This window comes from Protopterus annectens, chromosome 3.part1 (assembly GCF_019279795.1).
Source record: "Protopterus annectens isolate FY-2018-M chromosome 3.part1, PAN1.0, whole genome shotgun sequence".
NCBI classification, from domain to species: Eukaryota; Metazoa; Chordata; order Ceratodontiformes; family Protopteridae; genus Protopterus; species Protopterus annectens.
Window position 1 is genome coordinate 67,513,427 of NC_056732.1, and position 20,263 is coordinate 67,533,689.

A 20,263-nucleotide genomic window follows, 5' to 3' on the forward strand; every position below is an offset into this window, starting at 1 on the left:
GCAGATAAGGCTTGTCAAGCTAATGGGCGGTAATTTCCAGGGTCTGTGGAGGCACCGCCTTTGTGAAGTGGGACCACAGTTGCAGTGCGCCACTCCTGGGTGCATTATCCAGAGGTAAGACTTTGATTAAACAGCTGTCCTAGCTGTGGGTTTAATTCCTCATTGAGTTCGTGGAGCACACAGCCGGGGACACCATCGGGTCCCATTGATACTGTGTTTTTGCTTTGGAGAGAGCAGTTCTCACTTGGGCGCTGGAGATGTTTGGGGGCTGCACTCATTTGGTATAGATATCTCTCCTTTTGGGGGAGGGGAGAAGTTTGCACTGAACCTGTCAGCCAGTATGTTGGCAATGTCTGTAGGATCAGTAATCTTCACATCATTTTGAACTAGTTCTGAGTATATCTGGGAGTTTCCTCCTAGGTTTCTAACATAGCTAAAGAAGGCCTTATGATTGTCTTTTGAGTCTTTAGCTATTTTTCTCTCGAAATTTGCTTTGGATGATTTTATGAGAGCTCTTATTTTTTTACTTATAGTGATCAAGGGTGTCTTACCTTTTAAGGATTTTGCTCTATCTTGTAGTAGCTTCCTCCTTTTGTTGTAGAGTTTGTTTATGGCTGGGGTCCACCAGACTGGACGCTTGCCTTTGGTACAAAGAGTCTTTGTTTTGCTTGGGATTGCCTTATCCATGCAGTCCTGCAGGTGCTGGTAGAAGGCGTTTGTAAGTGATTCAGCGGCTTGAGTATTGTTTTCCGCCAGCTCGGGGCCTGAAAGGAGACCACACTAGTCTTTAGAAGTGTGAAGTCGGCTTTTGAGAAGTTCTTTACTGTGGTCTTTTTATTTCAGGTGGGGGTGGGATGAGGACCTCCAGCGAGATTAGTTTGTGATCTGATCTCACCAGTGAGGGGTATACTTCCGGTGTTGAACATTGTGCTCCCATGTTCGTGATGATGAGATCAAGTATGTTATCTCCTCTTGTGGGATGGTGACTAGTTGTTCCATGGCATTTGAGTTTATGAATTCCAGGAACTTTTGGGCTAGGGTGTTTGGGCTTGAGTAGTGTTCCCAGTCTATATTAGGGTAATTGAAGTCACCTAGTATGATGGTGTTTGGTGATACATTTATCCCTCTAGTGTTTTCAGGAAGGCCATGTGAGTTTCCTGAGTTTGTGAGGGTGGCCTGTAACATGCTACAATTTGCAGAGCAGTCTTGCCTATGGTTAATTGCACCTGGATGGTCTCCGATGCATCGTGCGTTGCCACCAGTCTTGAGGTGTGGGTGTCCTTGATGAATATGGATACCCTCCTTTCTTGGTATTGTCCGGATTTTGGGGCCGGAACGCATGATATGAGGTAAAACCTGATAGCGCTGGGGTGCTCTCAGGAGCCTTGAACCAGGTTTCTGTCACAGCACAGACATCGATGTTCTCCATACTGAGAAGGGCCTCGAGTCGTGCATTTTGAGATTTAGACTTCTGGCATTGAGCAGCATTACCCTTAGTTTTTTCCTTTTTGTGTTCTAGGGTGGTAGGTTTAGAATTTGAGCCTTGCCTAAAAAGGCACTATGGGGTGGCAAGAGCCTTTGCCAATATCCGAATCCCAGGGTGACAGGTGCAAGCCGTCCCTTGCGAAGCAGCGTGGCTTGTCCAGCATGTCATCCCAGGCAGACAGATACTGGATCCCCTTTGAATGACACCAGTGTTTAAGCCAATTGTTAAAGCTGATCATCTTATCTCTGTATTGTGGCATCATTCTTGGTGAAGGTAGGATACTGCTCAAGGTCAGGGTCATACCTGCCTGGGCTACATAATCAGAGAGCTCCTCAATGTCTCTTTTCATGTAGTCCAAGGAGGTGCGTCTCAGGTCGTTTACACCAGCGTGGACAATGACTGAGTCATATTTGTACCTGCTGTTGAGAGACCTGAGTGCTTGCGTTATGTGGCGGAGTCTAGCGCTCGACAGGCAGCTTACTGTGTCCTTCTCCTTACTCAGTCTGGTGAGCGGGACATCAGTGTGTCTGACTATGGAGTCACCAATGACTAGTGTGTCTGGCATTGTGTTTGGCCTTAAGGGCTGTGACTGTTTGACACTCTGACTGTGAGGTCTATGTGTTGCGGTGTTGTGTTCTGAGGTGGTGGTTGTTTGGGTGTCTGCTTTGGTGGCCTCTGCTGTTTTGGTAGATTTTTGATCAGAGCCTCCGAGTATGTCTTTGTGTGTTTATGTGTATGATTTGAGGTTGTAATGGTACTATGTGAGACTGGGTCTATAGTGTGTGTGGTAACCTTCTCCTCCTGACTGGTCTTGCCAGTCCTATGTTGAGAGAGCTCAGCCTCCAGTTTGGCCGTATAGTTGCATCTCTCGCATGTATTTGTGTTTTGTGGGAGGAGGAAAGGGTTGTTCTGTGTACATGAGGCAATTGAAACATTGCCTCAATATTCCCAGGTTCACCAGCTGAGCAGGAGAGGGCACTAGCAACTGATCCCTCGACATGCTAGAAGGGTAGACGAAAACTTTAAAAAGATTCCGGGGACGTGGGTGACCGAGAAATGGGGGTTGCCTTTTGGGGTACTATCTATGACAAGAGTGCCGTATCAAGGTAATAAGTACTGTAGGAGCAAGTGCTAGGTTTAATAGATAGAGAATAGTCTACTTGGAGTCAAGCAGAGTTGATCTTTTTAGTTATAGGATACGCTGATTTGATCAGTAGTATAGTTCGAGGAAGGTAGTTTTAAGGGAAAATTTGAAGAGTGGACTTTAGGTAGCCCGAATAGTTTAAACCTGCTTAACCGGCACTGCCCTAGTGTGCAACAGTGGCAGCTCAGCTGCTTAGCGCTTTATACCAGGGGCTGGAAAAGCTAGAAACTGGCCCAAACGACCAATAAACTACTAGTTACTGGCTGAAACCTCACAAAACTGGACAAAGGCAGCTCAATGCTTCCCACTCCCACTGGTAAGCAAGGTAGCTTCCTTCCCCAAATAAGGCAAGGAAACAGTACACAGGAACTACAACCAAAGCCCAGGAATCAGCAACTCTGAAACTGGACTAAACTAGTAAAGCAGGAAAGCAAGGTAGCTTCCCTTCCCCCAAATAAGGCAAGGAAACAATACACAGGAACTACAACCAAAGCCCAGGAATCAGCAACTCTGAAACTGGACTAAACTAGTAAAGCAGGAAAAACAAGAGATATTTTTTTTTTCTCTCTTTTTTTCACAAAACAGGCAGAAACAGGTACAGCAAACACTTATAAATGCTATGAATCAGCTACTACAGCTTACATAGAAGAATTTGCTACAAATACAGTCAAATAGTAACAAACAAGGATTCCAAGTGCAATATTAAGTTAAATGCAGTAAAAACAGCTTCAATGTAACAGAAAGGCAGGTAAATACAGTTGCTAGGTATTCAGATGTGGAAAGCAACAAAAATATACTTAGTATCAAGAAAAGTCGCTTATTCAGCTCTCTGCAGCCTGGATTACTCTGCTGGCCCACGTGGAGTCTGTGCTGAGTAGGTACAAGCTGAAAGTTTTATACCAGGGGCTGGAAAATGCTAGAAACTGGCCCAAAACGACCAATAAACTACTAGTTACTGGCTGAAACCTCACAAAACTGGACAAAAGGCAGCTCAATGCTTCCCACTCCCACTGGTAAGCAAGGTAGCTTCCCTTCCCCCAAATAAGGCAAGGAAACGGTACACAGGAACTACAACCAAAGCCCAGGAATCAGCAACTCTGAAACTGGACTAAACTAGTAAAGCAGGAAAGCAAGGTAGCTTCCCTTCCCCCAAATAAGGCAAGGAAACAGTACACAGGAACTACAACCAAAGCCCAGGAATCAGCAACTCTGAAACTGGACTAAACTAGTAAAGCAGGAAAAACAAGAGATATTTTTTTCATTTTTTTCTTTTTTTCACAAAACAGGCAGAAACAGGTACAGCAAACACTTATAAATGCTATGAATCAGCTACTACAGCTTACACAGAAGAATTTGCTACAAATACAGTCAAATAGTAACAAACAAGGATTCCAAGTGCAATATTAAGTTAAATGCAGTAAAAACAGCTTCAATGTAACAGAAAGGCAGGCGAAATACAGTTGCTAGGTATTCAGATGTGGAAAGCAACAAAAATATACTTAGTATCAAGAAAAGTTGCTTATTCAGCTCTCTGCAGCCTGGATTACTCTGCTGGCCCACGTGGAGTCTGTGCTGAGTAGGTACAAGCTGAAAGTTTTATACCAGGGGCTGGAAAAAGCTAGAAACTGGCCCAAAACGACCAATAAACTACTAGTTACTGGCTGAAACCTCACAAAACTGGACAAAGGCAGCTCAATGCTTCCCACTCCCACTGGTAAGCAAGGTAGCTTCCCTTCCCCCAAACAAGGCAAGGAAACAGTACACAGGAACTACAACCAAAGCCCAGGAATCAGCAACTCTGAAACTGGACTAAACTAGTAAAGCAGGAAAGCAAGGTAGCTTCCCTTCCCCAAATAAGGCAAGGAAACAGTACACAGGAACTACAACCAAAGCCCAGGAATCAGCAACTCTGAAACTGGACTAAACTAGTAAAGCAGGAAAAACAAGAGATAATTTTTTCTTTTTTTTTTTTTTTCACAAAACAGGCAGAAACAGGTACAGCAAACACTTATAAATGCTATGAATCAGCTACTACAGCTTACACAGAAGAATTTGCTACAAATACAGTCAAATAGTAACAAACAAGGATTCCAAGTGCAATATTAAGTTAAATGCAGTAAAAACAGCTTCAATGTAACAGAAAAGCAGGCGAAATACAGTTGCTAGGTATTCAGATGTGGAAAGCAACAAAAAATATACTTAGTATCAAGAAAAGTCGCTTATTCAGCTCTCTGCAGCCTGGATTACTCTGCTGGCCCACGTGGAGTCTGTGCTGAGTAGGTACAAGCTGAAAGTTTTATACCAGGGGGCTGGAAAAAGCTAGAAACTGGCCCAAAACGACCAATAAACTACTAGTTACTGGCTGAAACCTCACAAAACTGGACAAAAGGCAGCTCAATGCTTCCCACTCCCACTGGTAAGCAAGGTAGCTTCCTTCCCCAAATAAGGCAAGGAAACAGTACACAGGAACTACAACCAAAGCCCAGGAATCAGCAACTCTGAAACTGGACTAAACTAGTAAAGCAGGAAAAACAAGAGATATTTTTTCTTTTTTTTTTTCACAAAACAGGCAGAAACAGGTACAGCAAACACTTATAAATGCTATGAATCAGCTACTACAGCTTACACAGAAGAATTTGCTACAAATACAGTCAAATAGTAACAAACAAGGATTCCAAGTGCAATATTAAGTTAAATGCAGTAAAAACAGCTTCAATGTAACAGAAAGGCAGGCGAAATACAGTTGCTAGGTATTCAGATGTGGAAAGCAACAAAAAATATACTTAGTATCAAGAAAAGTCGCTTATTCAGCTCTCTGCACCCTGGATTACTCTGCTGGCCCACGTGGAGTCTGTGTTTCAACCATCCTAGCCATTTATTATGTTCTCAACATGGATGCCAAGGTTCACCTCTCAAGCATTGTTCTCAATGTGAGTTTCTTGGCATTCACATCCCAAAAACAATAATATGGTTAAAATCTAAGACCAGATCATAATCCTCTATATAACAGATGAACCTGCATGGACAAATAATCTGCCGTAAACTAGGACACATAGAGTTATCCTAAACTGCAGATATGCAGTACTGAAAATAACCAAAAATATCCAGATGCCATTAAGGGTAATGGGGCAGGACATTCTCCAATTGTAACATGCAGAAAGCTGGGCAAGTGTTGGTTCCCACGGTCTTCTTAAATCAAAACCAGCAAATAATTAGGGTACCTTTTTCTAGCTTACAGTTCTTGCATAAATAATCAAACATGGCAAATGCACAACCCACTCACAATTCTAAAAGAAAAACTTCAAACTGTACTTCATTAATACAAAAATCATTTAATAGTTAAAAGACAGATGTTTTGACTGCCTTGGAGATAAAAAAAGGAGAGCAATTTATATACAACTGAACATACTAGTTCTACTTTCTAAGTACAGTCTTCTAAAATTATGGGTACCTAAACAGGAAAACATTAATACATTAAAAACTGAAGCAGCATGATATTTTGTTAAAAAAAAAACTTTGGTGAAAAAAGAACTCCTTATATCTAAAATCCAGCAAGTTAAGAATGATATGTAAAACTGCTGTCTGGCAAATAAATACATCTAACACACAAGCCTTTACTATAAAGCCTAGCATAACATTTATATACAGCAATACTGACTATCAATTATGTTATGGAGCACATAAACAGATACATACTTCATAGTTTCATTTTACATATAAGTAGACCACAGCAAATACAAGTAATACAATTTAAAAAAACACTTTCTAAACTCCATTACAGAATACTGACCCTCAAGTGTAATTTCTGTATAAAAAGAGCCAGCATTTTTAACGAAACAGAGCATGTCACTCAGTAATGCCAAAAAAAATCAAGTGATCTGTAAAATGCATCTTGCAATAAGCAAGCAGATGAAATCTGAAGAATTAAAACTGAAACTGTCTTTAATTATAATCCTGTGAATAGTCATACTTTGGATACACTAGATTCAAGTACGAATCTGGGAAAGGTGAGTAGGGAACTAATTGGGCTAATATCCAACATAAATAAACAAGGATCTTCAAACCAATTATCTTGTATTATAATTCCTGAATGGCATTCCAAATGCAAAAGTTGCCTAATGTATTTAACTACAGTCAGTTTAAGTAACTTCAATCTTTGCCTGTATTCGGAATGCTTTGAAAAATGTTGTTTACATACTATACATAAAAATTATATACTTACCAAAACACTAGATTTGTAAGAGTGGGTACATTCTCTATAACTCATTCAGCTAATCCCACAGATATTAGGACTATTTGGCAATCCATACGTTCTGCTTGGTACTCTCCATTCCATAATACACTGAATTGCACTAATTCTCCATATCTGAGGTTAGCATCACTAAATTAAAAGTGTACACACGTGTGTGTGTGTTTTGTGGTCAACCAAATCATATTAGAACTTGTAGCACTGTCTTCAAACTGATTGATTCATGACAATTGTCTCTTACATCAATGCTTATCATATATGGCTGTGAGCCCGATGCAATTAAAATGTTGCATCATAACCCTACAGCTTCCATCTGTCAAAAGATTTTTTTTTCCCATCTGATGCAGTACTGTGACCTGTATACCATGTGTGGCGCTTAGCTGAAGTTGAACATGTTGGTGAACAGCAGTTGACAGCATTAGTCTTTTTACCAGCATCAAGTATGCTCTGGCATACAAGAAACTGAAACATTTATTAAAAATTTCCTTACAGAGTACTCTATCAGAAATACTGGGTGAACAAATGGCTGTAAGGACTTACTTTTGGGATACAGGATCTGAATTGCCTAGTCATAGTAAAGCCTTATTAGCATTTACTAGAAAATGAAAATCAGAGTCTACACCAGCTGTACTTGAGGTATTTAATAAGAGAGAAAAAAAACTGGAGGAGGGATCTTTTGAAAAGGGAAGGAGTAAATTACCCAGAAGTAAATGGAAATTGTGGTAACCAGACATGCACAATACTGTTCAGGAGAAGAAGGAATGAGGTTTATGGGAAGGCAGGAATTCAGCAATTTTTGTAATGCTATACTGATGAAAGTAGCAGAGAAAATATATGTAATGCATATTGTATTTAAATGCAAAATGTTAAAATGGTTTGTTTTTCCTTTCCTTTTCCTACTCGGTTGACAGCCCAGAAAAACACATCCTTGATAAAATTAGATCTGGAAATGATGGTCAGCTTGTAATGCTGAAATTTAATCAAGGGCTACACTTTTGAAAAACAAAAACTACCAAGTAACATTCAGTACTAGCAGACTGTACTTTTGCACCCTGAGGCAATGGGTATTTCATACCAGATGGCTATATGATAGTGTAAATACAACCCAGAAACATTTTTTTGTGTATTCTATCATGCTGTAACAAAACTTGCAGCTGCTAGATGCCTTTCCAATATCTCCAGCCTGCACTCCCAGAACTAATTTCTAGGTGGGACTGCTAGCCCCCAGGATGAAATAGGGAGGGAGAAAGATATCTGGGTTCTGAGATGGTGGGAAGTACAAGGAAACAGTCACTTGCAGAATCATATGTGCTGCTTACACCAGAGCTGGTTTTGTTTTTAGTATGCCATAATAATCCCCGATGTCTTGGGCTATGTAATCCAAGTGGGAATGCAAAAGACCCATAAGGAAGCTGCTCCTCAACTACATAGTGACATATGCTTCAGTGCCACTCATCTGGCTTGGTATCACATTTATGCACCAAGGCCCCACATTTCACTGCCAGAATACAAAATCAAGGCATACCTCCAGCATGCTGTCCACTTCCTCACTCTACAGTGGGCAAGCAGGCATCAGCTGCTTATTCCCACCTACCATACACAGCTCCTGTAATACCCAAGCTAGTAATCAAACTCAGCCATCTAGATAGTAGTCCGGGGCTTACCCCTTTACACCACTGTGCTGAGTACCAGTGACTTAGCCAAGAAGAAAACAAAAAGCTTGGCATCTTTATATATGAACTTGATTCTGTTCACATAGCATCTCACCTGGCAGTGATATTTTACTCAATGTAATAAATAATCTCCATGGTTGAAGCATGTTGGAAAGAAAACTGGAAGATATAGTTAAAGGATAGCTACACACTAAACATTGCCTTAATCCAGAGTGCATTTTCCTTCTTACAAAATGATGCTATTACTTCTACAAATTAAAAATGACTTTGAAATTTCTTTCACTTTATGACATTTCTAGCATAGTCACCTTCTTCAGTGCAGATACATTGAGGCTAAATGAAAGCTCACAATACTCTGTCTCCCTTGCTCTTAAATAATTTTGCCTGTCCCATATTAACATTTTGTTTTACCAGAAAATATAGCGATGTACTTAACTGCTCCTTTTTTTTACTTCACACCCAAGGGGATCATAAAGCTACTCAGGCTAAAAATTCAAAGCTTTTTTTCTGCGTAGTGTCATTTACAACTACATCCTTTTCCTCCTCTGGGGCAATAAATCTACTGAGTCTTTTGCAATCTGAAAGTGAAGAAGCCTGATAATCGCCGACAATTAATTAGCTGATTCTTGACAAGTCAGGAAATAAGACAATCTGACTTGGAAAGAGGACAGGAAGACAGGACTTGAAACCTAACATTTTTTTCTTATTAACGTGGACTTTTTTTAATCTTCAGTATTTCTTTACACTTCTGCAAGCGCTGTTAACATACTATAGGAAGCAAATGTGAAAGGGTCACTACAAACCAATTACTGGCATTTTTACTGAGGATTCTTAAACTTAACAGTATTTCTCACTACTTCCATCTAAATGAATGGAACTGTGATCTCACAGCAGAGACCGGGGGAATTAATATTATCAGTTCTACTATCATAGTACATTATGGAACAAAAGTAGATTTCCAAAACAGTGACACCAAGTTAGGAAGCCTACCCCCACAATAGTATTCAGTCTTAGAAAAAAAAATAACCCCAATGAGGAAATGAGGAAGTCATCTTTACTTCTGGGGAAACAAACACACTGCAGGAAGATTTCACTCATTTGCATAAGAACTTCCATCTCATTGGGCATCATGAGACACATGCTCAGCTCATTCACCATGAAAACTGGGCTTTTAATGGACATATATGTCAATAAGTGTTTGCTAGACATCCCAACCTCTCCATTGTGACTGCTTTCCACACAGAAAGGTGGAAGGAAAAATGACCCCTAACAACCTCCAAAGGAAGCAGTCAGCAAGGCCCCAGGATTGCACATGTAGGTGAATGGTGGCTTCCCAGTGACTGATGAGAACCTCTGCCACAGGATCTTTGACCTCTCTGAAAACTTCTTAGTCTTTTAGGTTTCATTCCAGAGTATTTTTTGTTTTGTTGATGCCCACTGTAGAAACATATCCCATGCAGGCTCTTCAGCATTTTTGAAAATGCCTTTGAGAATACTTTTCCAATATTCTCCATGCATGGCCTCACTTCAGGCCTATACAAAACTAGTTCTTAGAAGAAGGTATTCATGAAGGTCACTTTTGCATGCTCAGCAAAGTTAGTTAACCTGAAATACAAATGCGGATCAATGGCTATGATAGATCACTCTGCACTGGCAGAATCTTTACTGGCATTACAGCCTACATGCATAACAAGGTGGGACATGGTAGTTACTAACTGGAATCAAGTTTTTCTTTTATGGATCCATAAGGCAACTGACCTATGGTTCATAACTTTTCATCACACGTGCCAAGAAAACACTGCCATACGGACCAAAAAATTAGGTGCCCTCAAAGAAAAACTAGATAACATGTATGTGTGCTTCATTAAGTGTTCCACCACCCTAGACTCGTTATCTGGTGGGTGGACTACAGTGCTTAGAAGCATTACAACATTTGAAAAGGTAGCTCCTGACACTAAATTATCTGGTTTACGTGTCTCCATCAGAAACTAGTCTTTTGGTGGAAACAAGGCACAGTTTGCATTTTTTTTTGGGGGGGGGGGGCTGAAGGTAGAATATCTAGGTGTTTGCAAGCAGCACCAAATGGAAATTATCCCAGAAGACTCTGGGGGGGGGGGTCGATAAAAAGCTTTTCTGCACTACCTGTTGTAGGAAAGACATAGGCTCAGTTGGTCAGCTGCCTTTCTGCTGCAACACCTTCAAGACCTCCCTAAATTTACGATTATTCTGAGGGAAATTGAGAATTTGTCCTCAGCACTTAAACTGACTGTAGGGTACTACAAAGGGGAGTTTATTTTTTTCTTCTTGCACACTGTTTGTGTACCTTGGAAGGAAGCAAATCAAAAAGGGAGAGAGAGAGAAAGTGGCGGGGAATCAGATGACGGAAAAGACAATTTCTTAGTTGCCAAACTGTCTTTTGTGAGCTGCTGAAATGCCTCAGTCCTCCAATCCTGAATAAAAACTGTACTGCCTGAGGCACAAGCAGCAGATATGTCTGACACAGAAAAAAAGGCTGGCACTGTTGCTAGGTACATCACTGAAGAATGCCACAGCAAAGTATGCTGGCTCAGATTAGACATTGAAAATGAAATCACATTGAAGTGATTCAGGTCAAAATCCCATATAGCAAAACAAAATGTCCTGATGTCAGCTGAGTATACAGATGCTGATACTGGCACTGAAGCCCACATTTTGAGATCCAACCCAGAAGCCATGATCATGGTTAACACTGATATAAAAACTGCAAACATCAGTACTGAGGTCATCAGTGCTGAACTCAACAGCAACATCTGAGTAGCTGAAAGGGGTTGAATCATTGGGTTCCTATCAGAAGAGTGAACGCTGCAAATAGTGAATGCTCTTCTGTCGAACTGTAAAGTTCGAAAGCTGAGAATGTCGAAGACACAGAACAGCGATTTTTTTCCCAGGGAAAAAAATTGCTGGGCTGTTCTTGGGACTTTGCTATTTTCTCCACTGTGGTGCGATCTCAGAGTTGGTTTATTTAAGTTGGGGGGGGGTGAGGGGCACAGCTCCCCACTTTATTTTGTATGTATATATATATATTATATATATACATACATACATATATATATATATATATATATATATATATATGTATATATATATATATATATATATATATATATATATATATGCACATTTTTAGATCAGTGAATTTTTTCCCTGGGAAAAAAATTCACTGATCCATGACTTCGACATTTTTGGGTTTCGAACTTTACAGTTCAACAGAAGAGCGTTCGCTATTCTGATATAGACGCGAAGCATCAATGCAAAAAATGTACTTGTCAATATCTTCTCAGAGCTGGTACTAAAAAGGCAGGAGCTGGCTTGGAAAGCTTTGGCATCCTGGCCTGTGGTATAATAATAGCACCTAGAAGAGGATGAAAGGCCAGTAAATTTTTGTTTTGCCTATCAGAAAGCATCTACAAATTTCTCACAGTTGAAATCAAACACAATGGGAGTTCGGCTTCAACCTCAGCATCAATAGATTTTGCATCGAGGAGTCAAGGTTTACTGTACCGTACTTTTTTCTCCATGGTGCAGAAGGACGAAGGTCTGACTATGGCCCAGGTCACCGAGGTTCAATTAGAAGTCTTGACTCTAGAGAAGCCAGACAGTGAGGGGAAGGAGTGAAAAAGCATCACCCACTCAACTCTACTGGAGGAGAAATGGAGGGGTTCTTGGGTTTGAGGACAGTTGTGATCTTCTGGTGAAGATGAGAGAGACCACCGCTTATGGTCTGAGCAAAGTGCCAGAGCTACTCGGAGGAAACACCCCTTGTAGATCTGAGGTGAAAACATGGAACTAAGAACCACCCCAGTGGCTTTCCAGAATATGAAGCCTCCCAGTCAACCTATATTCTGGTGATGGGGAATGAAAGGGTTTACTGTCGACTGACAATGGCGGCAAAAAACTGGAAAAAAATGTTACTGCAACCTCCCTTACCAGTGCTGAATCAAAAACTACAACAGCAATAAAGTCAATAGGATAAATAGCTCCTAACATAACTGGAGAGATGAACTTCTCCATGACTTTAAAACTGACTAGAAATACACGTTTTCAAAATTTTAATGGGAAACTTTTGAATAAAGGTTTCCATAGTCTTTAATGCCATCTCAGATGCTGGATAGGGGTACGTTGTCGCTCAAGACTGTTGGTATTTTTTTGAGAGATTTAACCACAGAATGTCTTGAGGGATTTGAGACAAAGGGAAAAGCTAGTCTTATGACCAATGATGTAAAAGGTTTGTCTGAATCTTTTGAATCAGAAGTATGAGTGGACAGCGACTGCTCAAATAAAGGCATCTGTAATTTATCTTTTCTCTGACAGGCACTTATGTAGAAAATTCTACACAAATCTCCCACTCAGAAGAATTGGAGCTCCCCTCAAATAAATATTACACTTCTGGTGCCTTTCTCTGGAAGGGTTTTTCTTTCTATAGTGACACCCGTGGAAACAACACTCCATAAAGATCCAATATTGGTCACACACAAACAGTAAAGTGCAGCAAAAATGCACACATGCAACAATTCTCTTGTAGGAAAAAAGCTAATAAATTTGCACAAAGCCATTCCCTTAGAAAAATGAACAGGAACAGGTAAACTGGTAACAATACTGAGATTCAGTACCTACTATAAAAGTTGAAATACAAACAAAGAAAACTTAGAAAAAGGAGAAAAGGCTAAAGCATGGCCTTTTGAAGTAATAACTCAAAAATGCCAGTAAGTGTTAAGGAAAGCCAAGGCCCAAAATGCTAGTATCAGATAAGAAAAACACAACCATTTTAATAAAAGCATTGCCGAAAACAGTTAACTGCTATTCAAAATTTCAGAATGCATGGAAATGAAGAACTGAGGGCCACGGTGGTGCAGCAGTTAGCATTGTTGCCTCACAGCAAGAAGTTCTCCTGTTCAATTCTCGGCTGGAGAGCCTTCTGTGTGGAGTCTGCATGTCCTCCCCATGGCTGAGTTACGCTTAAAGATATGCAGGTAGGTGCGTGTGTGAGTGGGCATACCTTCTTTGAAGGTCGGACATCAGGCTGGCAACTCGGCACGTAGTTCCACTGTGGCGACTCCTAACTGGGAAAAGCTGAAAGACAAACATGGAAATGAAGAACTAATCATGACCATTTAACAAAGAAATTTAGAAATAGAACACTTAATGCAGCAATGATCTGGACTGGAAGAGCAGCATGGTGCATTATGGGATGGTTGGAAGGTACTAAGCAGTCTCAGAAAGTTTGGATTGTCAAGTGATTCTAAAACCTGTGTCCTCAGTCCTATGAGTTGCAAATGAAGGCTCCATTCTTTATCAAATTAACTGCTAAATTTCTCTATCCACATCAGTCTATTACTTGCTATAGCACACATTTTCTTCATCCAAGAGTGCATCCTCCCAACAAAATAACCACTTACAAATAAACCTTGATTTAGATGTTTCCCTTTATATGGCACTCATATGGCTGCTCAGCTTCTTCAGTGCATACCAAGTTAGGTTTTAATGAACTTCTGAGTCTTTAGGAATTTGTTTCCCTCTCTCTCTCTCTCTCACATCTTACTGCATATTACATTCCAGATTTTTGGCCAGGAAAAGCTTATACAGCAAAAATGTTTGCCCTGTGATTGGGACACTAAACCTCCGGATTCAGTGGGGGTTCAGGCATGCCCAAATCTTGACAAACTGCAAATCATCTACTGCTTAGTATGCAAACCAACAAACCAACTTTAAATGCGACTTAGTGAGCATATCTATCCAAGAAAAGCAGGAAACCTTATATATCTGTCTGATTAACAAAAATACTGTTCAGTCTTTTGTGAAACCAATGCACCTCTTCACTCTGAGGCCAAAACAAAAAAGTATGTGCAAGTTTGGTCAGAGGATGAAAAAGAACATAAAAAGGGAGCCACTGAGAAAAAGTCTTAAATACATTATGTTCAAATATTAAAAGCAATGATTCAGAGTATTTTTATTCTATGTAAATACCTCAAAGTGTATACAGTGGCAAGATAATGCCACTTTGGGAAAAGAACCACCAGCTGAAAAGGGAAATCAAGGCAGACCATTTTGGGGAAGAACAATTTATAAATCATCACTAACCACCTTAAAGATGCAAGAACATTATTCCTGCACAAAAAACAAGATGTTGTGACAAGAACCATTTTTGTCAGTTTACAACAGCAGCAGTCATTCAAGAATGCCTGTTGTACATGTGTATGTAATGTGCCACTGTATCAGGTAAGAAACAGAACCTTTTTCAACACTAAGTAGAATATAGTGCAGTCACTTAAACAGCTGTAAAAAACACCTGAAATAAGATGCATAAAGCTATCTTTTTGTGGGGGATAAAAATTCAGTGACCTAGGTTTCCAACACAGAGCCTAGTCACATGCTGGAAAGTATTAGTGTATTATGCTGGTCGCTTACTGCTTTTCCATGAACAATGTCAAAATTTTGGAACTTCTACATACTCATCAGGCATACATTCCCTTCTGAAGCTTCTCAACTACAATGTTGTATAAAACTTTAAAACAGTATTACAAAATATTCTTCTGAACTATGAAATGGATGCATCTCTGAGCCACATGGCTTATAGTGCTATCAGCACCAGATAATACAGTCACCAATAATTCAACAAAAAGACAGACATATGAAAAAAGGAGCACTGCTGCATGATTCAAGATATGAATGAGGTGCCTGTTACTGGGGCACATCAGTCCTCACCTATATTCTTTAGCAGTCTGATGTCCCATAGTGCTTAAGACTCCAGTCCTGACCCATTGTCATTACAGAACAGCACATGTTCTTTATTTAAACAGGACCTTCAAACACAGTGCAGCTTATTGGCTGCATAAGGATGGTTAGTTTATAACACCTCCTTAAGTGCGATGTACAGTTGTTGCTTAAGTCAGTTGCATCTTTTTATTGTTCCATCGATATTAAAGATAAATTTGCTTAATAGTGAAATAAAAGTAGTGTATTCAATACAGCTTTTGTTGAACTAATGAGTGAAGGAGTCATATACTTCAGTTGGCAACGTAGAGAATGGACTGTGTGGAAGAACCTGTAGATTATGAAGAAATTAGGAACTGTAATAGGATTGTCGATATACAGCAATATATGTGAAGTAAAATTAGGAGACAGGTGTAAGACAAATGTGTTTTCAAATGCAAGTTACTGAAAGTTTTACCCAGTACACAAATGGGAAAGTGATTGTTTTCACATTTTTGATGGTAATTTTTCAACTATGGAGTGGTACTGCCTAATTCTGTAAACATGTTGCTGAATTATAGTATTAGAAGATTGGAGTTTTTCATGCAGACTATGACTTAAGGACTTTTGCAGTATTAACAACAGTGAAACAACAGTAGTGTATAGTGGGGGTTAACCATATGAAAATGTAAATACTGAATTTTATTTAGAATACAGTGAAATACTAGACACAGTACTAAACAGTAATTAATCTGCAATAGGAAGGGGTAACTACTGCATATTTCCTCCATTTGTTTTTCCTATTCTCAATGTAGGGCGAAGTAAAAAGGATGGCAATTGCATTTAGCAGTCTGAATGGGCCAAAATAAAATATGCAGCAGTTTGTGTTAAATGCTTGTATTTGAAAATGTCCACAGCAGATTTATCCAGGTGAATATTGACAGGTAGACAGATGAGCAGCTGTCTTTTTACTGAGGAAACCAAAGTCTCAAATAAAAGATGGCGTTTAATACCAAGGCTGTGCCTGCAAATGGTCTATAGTGATCAGTGTACTACCCAAGTAAACAAACTAAATTAAAATAAATCAAATAAAATGATGCAAAAGTATTAAGCCATAGGCAGAAGGTAAAGCAAGTAAAATGATGAACTGATGAAAAGACTTAATGCAAATATAAATTTGAGAGATAATTATTAAATGATAACATATGAACCATTCTAGTGATTAACAGCTTGGAATAATAATACAAATGGTAGACTGAAGAAAGTTGGAAGCAGAGACAAAAATATGCACAATAGGAGGGCAGTCTGTAGTTGGTTATTAATCAAGTAATATGCAGCACGTTAGAGGCAAAAAGTTTAGCAGATGAGTGATACCATAACCACAGAAAGAACACAATCTTTTACTTTTGTATTCGTGAGCATATACAAATAGAAATGCACAGTTCTGATGGGCATATCATGTTGTCTGGAGATTGATTATATAAGGTAAGTAATTGATATGTATGGTAAAAGGATATCAGTCATGCCAGTTCTGTTTTATTGACTACAAAGAAAGGAAAAGTGTATGTACTTGAGAAATGGTTATGTTTTTGAAGAAGTTATTAAGTTCTCACCATCCTCTGTTGGTGTTATTCTGACTGGTGGGCAAGATGACATCTCAGTCAATGAAGGGGCATGACAGAGACTGGCAAGGAATGTAAAACATACAGATCAATCTGGCTGCACAAGCAAGCAGCTGATTATACTCAGAAGAAGGCCGATGAGTTTTGTGAAATTAGTACACCAGTTGTACCAGTAAGAAAGTATCAACTCAAAGAAATAATGAAGCTGGTGATATTTAGAAACCTGTACAATTCAAATGATATTAAGGAGTTCCTAATTTTCTAATGATTACTCTGATGGGTGGCAGAGGTGGCATTTTTGGTTGAAACAGATGTGTGATACATACTAGTGGAGACTGTAAAATAAATGATGTCTGAATGCATGAGAAATAATGCTGTGAATTAAGGACAGCAGACATATTAATTAAGGTTTGCCATCTGAACTGATTTGTAAACACTTGAAGAAAGAATATAACAGGTAAGACACTGGGTTACATGGCAACACTGGACAAAGAAGGTAGAAGGGTAGAGAAAGGTTACATTTTTAAGGACAGGAGCAGCTGGGGAACTACTGGTACACTGTCAAGGCAAAGTAGTTGTCAGAATGCTTGTTTGTAGATGAATAGCTTGATTTCAGCAAGACTGATAATGACAAGGCATAAGTAACAAACTGCTAGTGGAATTACTATCAGGTTTAGATGGCAAAAGAACTGAAATGATCATGCAGACTGCTCTCTTTAACAGCCAAGCCCTGAGAACTACCTAGAGTGCTTGTGGAATGACATACTGTTAAGGAATTTTACCAGGGATAGACATCCACCACTGGCAAGCAACCCATTCTTACATGGAGCCTTGCAACAATGCCCCCTATGCTCTACATAAACAGCTGTCTTAACAGTCAATAGTTACGTCAAATGGTGCAGTCTATTTTCTGTTAGTGCACAGCTAGGCTCCATCCATAGATGGATCATAACAGCAGCTTCCCTGTACATAAAATAATGAGGTTAATCATGGACTCCTTGTAATTATCTTTACATACATAGCTGTAGAGACAGCTGTTTAGTGTAGTGATTTATTTCAATACAGTATCTAGACCTTAAGTTATTTGATACCATACCTCTCACCTTCTTGGAGCAAGGAAAATGGACAAAGTCAAAAATAATGGGGCAAGGGGCAAAGCCTTAAAATGCTGCTCTTATAAATTTAGAAAGCTACTAGGACAACACATTTTGCTTTAGCATACATTTTTTGAAGAATATGAAGTCTGAAACTCAAATATCAGTCATTATTTAGTGACTTCAATCTTAAATGATTAGCCAGAACATCACAGATTTTATGAGGAACAAACTAAATTCATGAATAAAAAATCTGTACATTCCACAGAAATCTCAAAAAAAGTTGAGAGGTATGTTTCAAACAGTTTATTTTGCTACATTTTTCACCACAGCACAAGGTGCCTACTATATGTTTTAATCAAAATGAATATCTCTTTTTTTAATTAAATCTCTTGTATTTTCCTATTTAAACAAATGCAGAACTAAAGAACTGTCACTTTTAAAATTACCTAACATCAGTGGCCTATATTTTGCATTCCTTATTACTTGCAGAAAATACAACTTTGTAACTATTCACATGCATCAGTGTAACAAGACCCTTATTAGATGACTTAACCCAGTCATTCAGTACAAAAGTAGATACGCTATCAGTAATAAGGCATCTAAAACCCAGTCCCATGAGCTTTAACAGAGGTTTCCTCTGTGTTCTGCCTATATTTAAAGATGTAAGATAAAGTTCCAAACACACTTTAGCTCCACATTTGCTTAAAAAAAAAATCACTAATTACAATAGGAATCTTTACTTTTGCTACAAAAATATTTTAAAAAGTTCAAAGAACAACAGGCACTATATGCTGTAGAATAGGTCAAAGCTCCAACAAAACATTCCAAGCACTTCTCTCTATAAATGATGACTTAAAAAATGATGTCACTTTATCACACACTCATGGAAAGTTAGAAAAAGACAGTATCCCTATTTTAAAGAGACAAACAACCGTTTTAAGTGGAGCTTACAGATTGTTGATGCATTTTTTTCTTAACAAAAACTATATGCTATGAAAAAAAATCATCAATCAATAAAAGACAACCACATGAATGCAGCAGTATGTGGACATCGACTTCCTCGTTTGGATAATATCTGCCTTTCCCATTCTCTGACATACTCGTTAACTTTCACTGCTAATACTATTTTTGCAACACGTAGGCAGTTTGCTACCTGAAAGCTGTGTTCTCTCCTCTCTAATGAATACAGCCCCAAACCTGTAGCACCAACTGAAGAACTTTGAAATTTGCATTCATATAGCACCATTTATAAAAGTATTTTAAAGGATGTTACAGTGGCATACAATACCATTTTAGTATGGGATTCTGTGGACTCTTACTAGACAATGTCCTTCACAAAACAGACTAATACACTGCTACACAACTGGGCCAACCAAGAGCCATCAGCAACTCTGAATGCTTCCCCGTACTGAATTTTCCAAAAGTCATCAGGTACACAGGTCAGCCAAGATCTTTTCCTTCCTTTTCTTGTCATTTGACATCACACATGAAAGACACAAGGAGTAGACTGGCATTCTGGTGTAAACATTAACATAGTCATAACAATGTACAACAAAACAAATGTCATCTAAAGATTTTTACAGGTGACTGTACTGTAAGATGTTTGGTCACTTGGTGTTGTAAGTTTTAACAAATGATGCAGTCAGAAGTTTAAGAATGTTTTAACACATTCATCAGTCCTAGTCAAAGAATAAACTGTTGTGTGAACCACAATGTTCCATAACTTTTATTAAAATGAAATGAAGATGTGCACTTAAGTCTTCTGTTAAAAGTAAAGACTCTCCTACGATATTGTGCAAGTACCTTTGGCACAGTGCCTTTTGTGTTGTTCATAAAATGTACTACAAATGAAGATGTCACTTCATGATTGATTTCTATGATTCTCTAGTCAACAAGGCATTTTAAATGCAGTTATCCCATGTCTTTCTGGCATCACCATGAAATCCAGCATCTGTTAAAAAAAAAAAAAAAAAAAAAACACAAAATTACCATCCATACTGTGTAATGCACAATAAAATAAGAGCATCCTCTAATCACTAACAAAGGTCCTCTGTTCAACCACCTATATATGCCATGCTACTTCTTGATGTACTATCAGATTGGAAAAAAACTGCAATAGTAAAAAAAATGTTTTTACTAAAAAAGCCTGTGAGAGAGTGTATAATTCTCCCTCGAAAAATGTTCCAACTGCCAGGAATTCTCTTACTGCAGAAACCCTGGATCCAGAAATATAGTGTATTCTTCAGTGTGAGGGGAAAAACCA

The 20,263-nt window shown here is 38.9% G+C and overlaps 1 protein-coding gene across 4 annotated transcripts in view; it reads right to left on the reverse strand.

Moving 5' to 3' along the window:
* Nucleotides 1-19,703: 19,703 nt before the first annotated feature.
* ZHX1 (zinc fingers and homeoboxes 1) overlaps nt 19,704-20,263 on the reverse strand; it is a 496,423-nt gene continuing 495,863 nt past the window's right edge. For all 4 annotated transcript variants that reach the window (XM_044066580.1, XM_044066582.1, XM_044066579.1 and 1 more), the window contains one exon: nt 19,704-19,951. The gene's annotated coding sequence lies outside the window, so the exon portion shown is untranslated. The remainder of the gene's footprint in view (nt 19,952-20,263) is intronic.